Source organism: Ornithorhynchus anatinus, chromosome 1 (assembly GCF_004115215.2).
Source record: "Ornithorhynchus anatinus isolate Pmale09 chromosome 1, mOrnAna1.pri.v4, whole genome shotgun sequence".
Lineage (NCBI taxonomy): Eukaryota > Metazoa > Chordata > Mammalia > Monotremata > Ornithorhynchidae > Ornithorhynchus > Ornithorhynchus anatinus.
Window position 1 is genome coordinate 62,033,001 of NC_041728.1, and position 6,000 is coordinate 62,039,000.

A 6,000-nucleotide genomic window follows, 5' to 3' on the forward strand; every position below is an offset into this window, starting at 1 on the left:
CATTTTTCATCCAGAGCTTATCAGTAGGACTTCAACACTGAAACTGTCCTGATCTCTGGTGGTTTTGGTGGGCCACTACATTTGCGTTCAAATCCTATGAAAAGTTGGTACTTCTAGGAATCAGTAATTAGGAAGGAGCTACTCACTGTTCTGAACACGCAATCCAATTCTATCCTTGTCATTAAGAGCACAAACAAAAGGGAATGAAAGGAAAACAACATGAAATTTAGAAGCAGAAGATGGGAGTAGATCCAGGTATAGAGTAGCAAACCGGGTGTTTAATGTGGGCAGAAGATAAAGAGGGAGATGGCAGGATCCAGATGAGGTAACTGAAAGCACAGAAAAGTGAAGTGATTTGCTCAAGGTTACACAACAGACAAGTGGCAGAGTCAGAATTAGAACCCAAGTCCTTCTGCCTCCCACGTCTATGCTCTATACTCTAGGCCATGCTGCTTCCTACTTCAATATGGGAAGCAGGGTGGTCTAATGAAAAGAGTTTTGGAGTCGGAGGATCTGGGTTCCAATCCCAGTTCTGGCAACTGCTTGCTGGGTGACCTTGGGCAGGTCTCTTAACTTCTCTGTGCCTCAGTTTCCTCAACTGTAAAAGCGGAATTAAATCCCTGTTCTTTCTATTTAGGCTGTGAACCCCACAGTACAGTGCCTGGCACATAGTAGGTGCATAACAAATACCGTAGTCATCCATAATTATCTTGTGGGACAGGTACCGAATCCGACCTAATTAACATGTTTGACACGTAGTAAACGCTTAACAAATACCAGTTATTATTTTTACTACTATTTTAGTTTTAGAAAGGAAGCATAGGTAATTAATTATTTTTCTTAATCGTATTTACTGAACTCTTATTGTGTGCAAAGCACTGTACTAAGCGCTTGGGAGAGTACACTATAACATCAGACACATTCCCTGACCAAATCGAGCTCACAGTCTGGAGGGGGAGACAGACATTAATATATATATATATATATTAATTTATTATAAAATCTATTCATTAAATAAATAGATAAATAGATGCATATATAGATAGATAATTAATCCATCAGTGGTATTTTTTGAGCTTCTACTGAATGCAAAACATTACATTAAGTTCTTGGGAAAGTACTACAGAAGTAAAACACAATTTTCCCAGATATTTACAGGATTTTTCTGACTCCATCCACAATTCTGACCTTCTGTTTTTTTAAGAAGCGGATAATTTGCATTTCGGAAAATATGCAATGCAAAACCACCTTCTCACTCCCTCGTGAACCTTTTATTCTTGGATAACTTCATCTCTTTTTGTAGGGGGCTCCGCTCTGGGATTTTCCAAAGGACTTGAGGTCTCTCAGTTAGGAGGACCAAAAGCTTGACTTTCCCAATTTAAAAGAGTTGAGGAATGGTAGAAATTGTACTTTTCTCATAGTAAGAATGCTAAGAGAGACGCCAAACGCAGTGGCCGGTTAGCTCAGTTGGTTAGAGCGTGGTGCTAATAACGCCAAGGTCGCGGGTTCGATCCCCGTACGGGCCATCTCTGTTTTTTAAAATCATTACATTTTTTATAATCCTTTTTTAACTTTTTAAAATTTTATTTTCAGGTTCTGTAGAAGCGATCTGAACAAAACGCAGTGGTTGAAAACGTTTCTAAGCTAAAGCCCATCAAAGAGGAATAACTGCATGAATTGTGTGCCTAATTCTTCTAAAATAAAACGGGTAAAATAAACGTGGCCAAGTTTAACCCCTGCACTGCTTGTGGAAGGTATGTGGATCTTCTCTCTGCTGCAGGGAATGGCTAGTGTGTGCTAATTCCAGGAAGTTGATCTGTGTAATTCTCAAAATCAGGCCAATCCAGGAGGATCAACTACTGCCAAAACACTAAAAGATTTAGAGGTTGGTGGCTTTAGAAGAGCTTGAAGGTGGGAAGGGAAATGGTTTGGTGAATTAGAGGTAAAGGAGGTTTTAGGTGGGGGAAAGGTGTGAGCACGGGGTGGGAGATGGGAGAGTTGATAGTCGGGGACAGTTAGGTTAGCTTGGTAGGAACGAACAGTGCAAGTCAAGCAACTGTTTTGAACGCTGAATGTGTGTACTAAGCACTTTAGTAGCAACAGAAGACAGTGGAAAAACATGAAGGAGGCAGATAATAATATTAATACTACTATAACTAATAATAATGGTGATCTTTGTTAAGGGCTTACAAGGTGCCAAACAGTGTACTAAATGCTGGAGTAAATACAAGATAATCAGGTTGGACACTGTCCCTGTTTTTCATCGGACTCACAGTTGAAATTACCAATCAGTAGTATTTATTGAGGGCTTACTGGACGCAGAATACTGCATTAGGCCCTTGGGGAGTACAAGATAATGGAGTTGGTAGACATGATTCCCTGCCCTCAAGGAGTTTACAATAGAGCAGAGGAGATGTTAAAATAAAAGACACCTGGGGGAAGCAGCGGAGTATAAGGGTAAATTCCTAAATGCGGTGGGACTGGGGGTGGGGTGAGGGTCAAAGGGTTCAAGGGGTAAAGATCCTACACAGAAGGGAGGGCAGATAGGGTGGGAACATGAGAGATCAGTCAGGAAAGGCTTTTTTAGTAAGGCTTTGAAGATAGGGATGGTGGTGTTCTGTTGATATGGAGGAGGGAATTCCAATCCACCCATCAAACAAGCAAGCAAGCAATGGTATTTATTGAGTGTTTATTTTCTGAGAACTGTTCTGAAGGCTTGAGAAAGGACAATCCAGTTGGTAGTTCCAGGCCGGAGGGAGGATTCATTCATTCATTCGTTCAATAGTATTTATTGAGCACTTACTATGTGCAGAGCACTGTACTAAGCGCTTGGAATGTTCAAATCAGTAACAGAGAAACAATCCCTGCCCTTTGACGGGCTTACAGTCTAATCGGGGGAGACAGACAGACAAAAACATGAGCAAGGAGCTGATGGCTGTGGAGGAGAGATAGAGGTACAGTAAGTAAATTGACGTTAGGAAGAATTTAGGAAGCAGTTCCCCACCACAAGGGTTGCGAAGGCACCGGGATGTTTACTGGGGAAAGTTATGAAGCTTTTCCTGTAAACTTTTAGAGATATTAGTCAGGGATGCTTTAAATGAGGGCCTGACACAGCTGATTCATCTGCCTCTGGAGAAACCTGACCACAGAACTAATCCTGTGAAGCGTCCCAGAGAGGTCTCAGAATTGAGACAGCAGTAACACTTAGACGGTCTCTCCCCAGGCAGCTGGAGCGTCACGGTAGTAAGTAGTGTTGTTGGCCCTCGGAGGAACTGCAAAAGGAGGGGACGAGCTTTTGGGGGGGGGGAAGGGAAGTCTGCCTTCGAAGATTAGGAATGCCAAAGTTGGACATCTTACATTGGGGCCAAGTGGCAGCATTTTTGGTTCTACCCTCAGGCAACAAATGTCCAGAATATCATCCGGGCAAATCCAATCCTGGGTAAAATTTGATTAGAAAAATATTAGTTTCTGAATATCATAGTTTCTCACTGGGAAAATGATCCAGTACTAAAAGAGAATCCTCAAACACAAGAACAAATCCCACAAATTTTCGCGTGGGCAGGGAATGTGTCTATCAAGTCTGCTATAGTGTACTCTCCCAGGTGCTTAATACAGTGTTCTGCATGCTGTAAGCACTCAATAAATATGATCGGTTGATTGATGTATCTAAATTTATCAGGTAAGACTCCAGATTGAAAATTTATACCCTCTGCATTGGGGATATGATATTTGCAGACTAGGAGGGAAACAAGACAGGTTTTACCATTCACCGCTACAGGTAAAAGTAATAAAAGGAGAGAAAAGAAGAAGGACAGTGCCTGGCACATAGTAAGCACTTAACAAATACCATTATTATTATTACTAAGAAATGGAAAAATAAGGTAGAATGAAAGGGAGAAGGAAAAGAGAGGGGAGGAAGTGAAAGGAGACAGAGAACCAGAACCATTGAAAGATAGAGTTAGAGAGAGGACAGAGACAGAGTCAAGCCAGAGGAACAGACTGGGAGCCAAGGGAGAGACCGAGACAGAGAGAGTCAAGTGAGAGGGACAGGCAAAGCCAAGAGAGAGAGAGAGACAGTCAGAGCCAAGAGAGATTCTCTGTGCCTCAGTTCCCTCATCTGTAAAATGGGGATTAACTGTGAGCCTCACGTGGGACAACCTGATTACCCTGTATCTACCCCAGCACTTAGAACAGTGCTCTGTACATAGTAAGCGCTTAACAAATACCAACATTATTATAAACAGAGACAGACCCAAAGACAGAAAAACAAAGAGACACAGGGACAGAGAAATGGACACATAGGGAACCAGAACCAGAAACAGACAGAGACCAGAGAGACAGCTAGAGCGAGGGAGACAGAGACGGACAGAGAGAGTCAAGAGAGAGGAACAGAGACAGACAGAGAGCCAGACCCATTAAGAGAGAAAGTCACAGAGACAGAGAGATGGACACAGAGAGAGAACCAGAGACATAGAGAAAGAGAGACAGAGCTAGAGTGAGGGAGACAGAGACAGACAGAGAGAGTCGAGAGAGGGGAACAGAGACAGACAGACCCATTAAGAGAGAAAGACACAGAGTCAGAGAGACAGAGACACGGACACAGAGAGAGAACCAGAGCGGCAGAGAGAGAGCTAGAGTGTGTGACCTTAGGCAAGTCACAACTTCTCTGTGCCTTGGTGACCTCACCTGTAAAATGGGGATGAAGACTGTGAGCCCCACGTGGGACAACCTGATCACCTTGTATTCCCCCCCCAGCGCTTAGAACAGTGCTTTGCACATTGTAAGCGCTTAACAAATGCCATCTTCATTATTCTAGAGGCCTGATTGCCCTTTCGACCAGTCTGCTCTACTCCTTCCCACTTCCTTCCCTCCCAGGGTTCCTGATCAAGATCAGAAAGCCTCCGCCCCCTGACGTATCCGGATCTGAAGCCTCTTAGGATTTATGCCGAGGACATTTTTCCGGGCCGGCTCTAGCTCAGCGGTTACTTCGAACGAAAGTGCTACTTTCCACTAAATCTCTTCGGAGGTTCGAGCCCCGCGGGCGCTTTCCGGTCCTTTAACTTTATCTTTTTTTTGCTTCTGGACACGTATTATTATGGTATTTGTTAAGCGCTTTCTATGTGCACAGCACTGTTTCAAGCGCTGGGGGTAGATACACTTTCGTCGGGTTGGAAGCAGGCCCTGTCCTACTTGGGGCTCAAAGTCTCAATCCCCATTTTTCAGATGAGGTAATGGAGGCCCAGAGAAGTAGAGTGATTTGCCCAAGGTCACACAGCAGACAAGTGGTAGAGCTGGGGTTAGGCCTGGAAGTCAGAAGGACGGCTCTGCCACTTGTCAGCTGTTTTTTTTTGTTGTTGTTTTGTTGTCTGTCTCCCCCTTTTAGACTATGAGCCCGTTGTTGGGTAGGGATTGTCTCTATCTGTTGCCCAATTGTACATTCCAAACGCTTAGTACAGTGCTCAGCACACAATAAGCGCTCAATAAATACAATTGAATGAATGAATGAGAGAGAGCCAGGGTCATAGAGAGACAGAGACAGAGCTAGAGCGGGGGAGACAGAGATGGACAGAGAGAGTCAAGACAGAGGAACAGAGACAGAGCCAGACCCATTAAGAAAGACACAGAGAACAAGAGCCATAGAGAGACAGAGACAGAGAGAGACACACACACAGAGAATCAGACCCCTAGAGAGATAGAGACAGAGAGAGAGAGACACAGAGAGAGAACCAGAGCCAAAGAGAGACAGAGACAGAGAGACAATCAGAGCCATAGAGACAGAGAGAGACAAGAGACACAGAGATAGAGAGACACAGAGAGAGAACCAGAGAGCTAGAGCAAGGGAGACAGAGATGGACAGAGAGAGTCAAGAGAGGGGGACAGAGACAGAGCCAGACCCATTAAGAGAGAAAGACACAGAGACACAGAGATGGGGACACAGAGAGAACCAGAGCCATAGAGAGACAGAGACACAGAGATGGACACAGAGAGAGAACCAGAAAC

The 6,000-nt window shown here is 44.1% G+C and overlaps 1 non-coding gene across 1 annotated transcript; it reads left to right on the forward strand.

The window, feature by feature from the left end:
* Positions 1-1,452: 1,452 nt before the first annotated feature.
* TRNAI-AAU lies at positions 1,453-1,526 on the forward strand. The gene has a single exon. It is a non-coding gene; the product is annotated as a tRNA-Ile (tRNA).
* Positions 1,527-6,000: the final 4,474 nt, after the last annotated feature.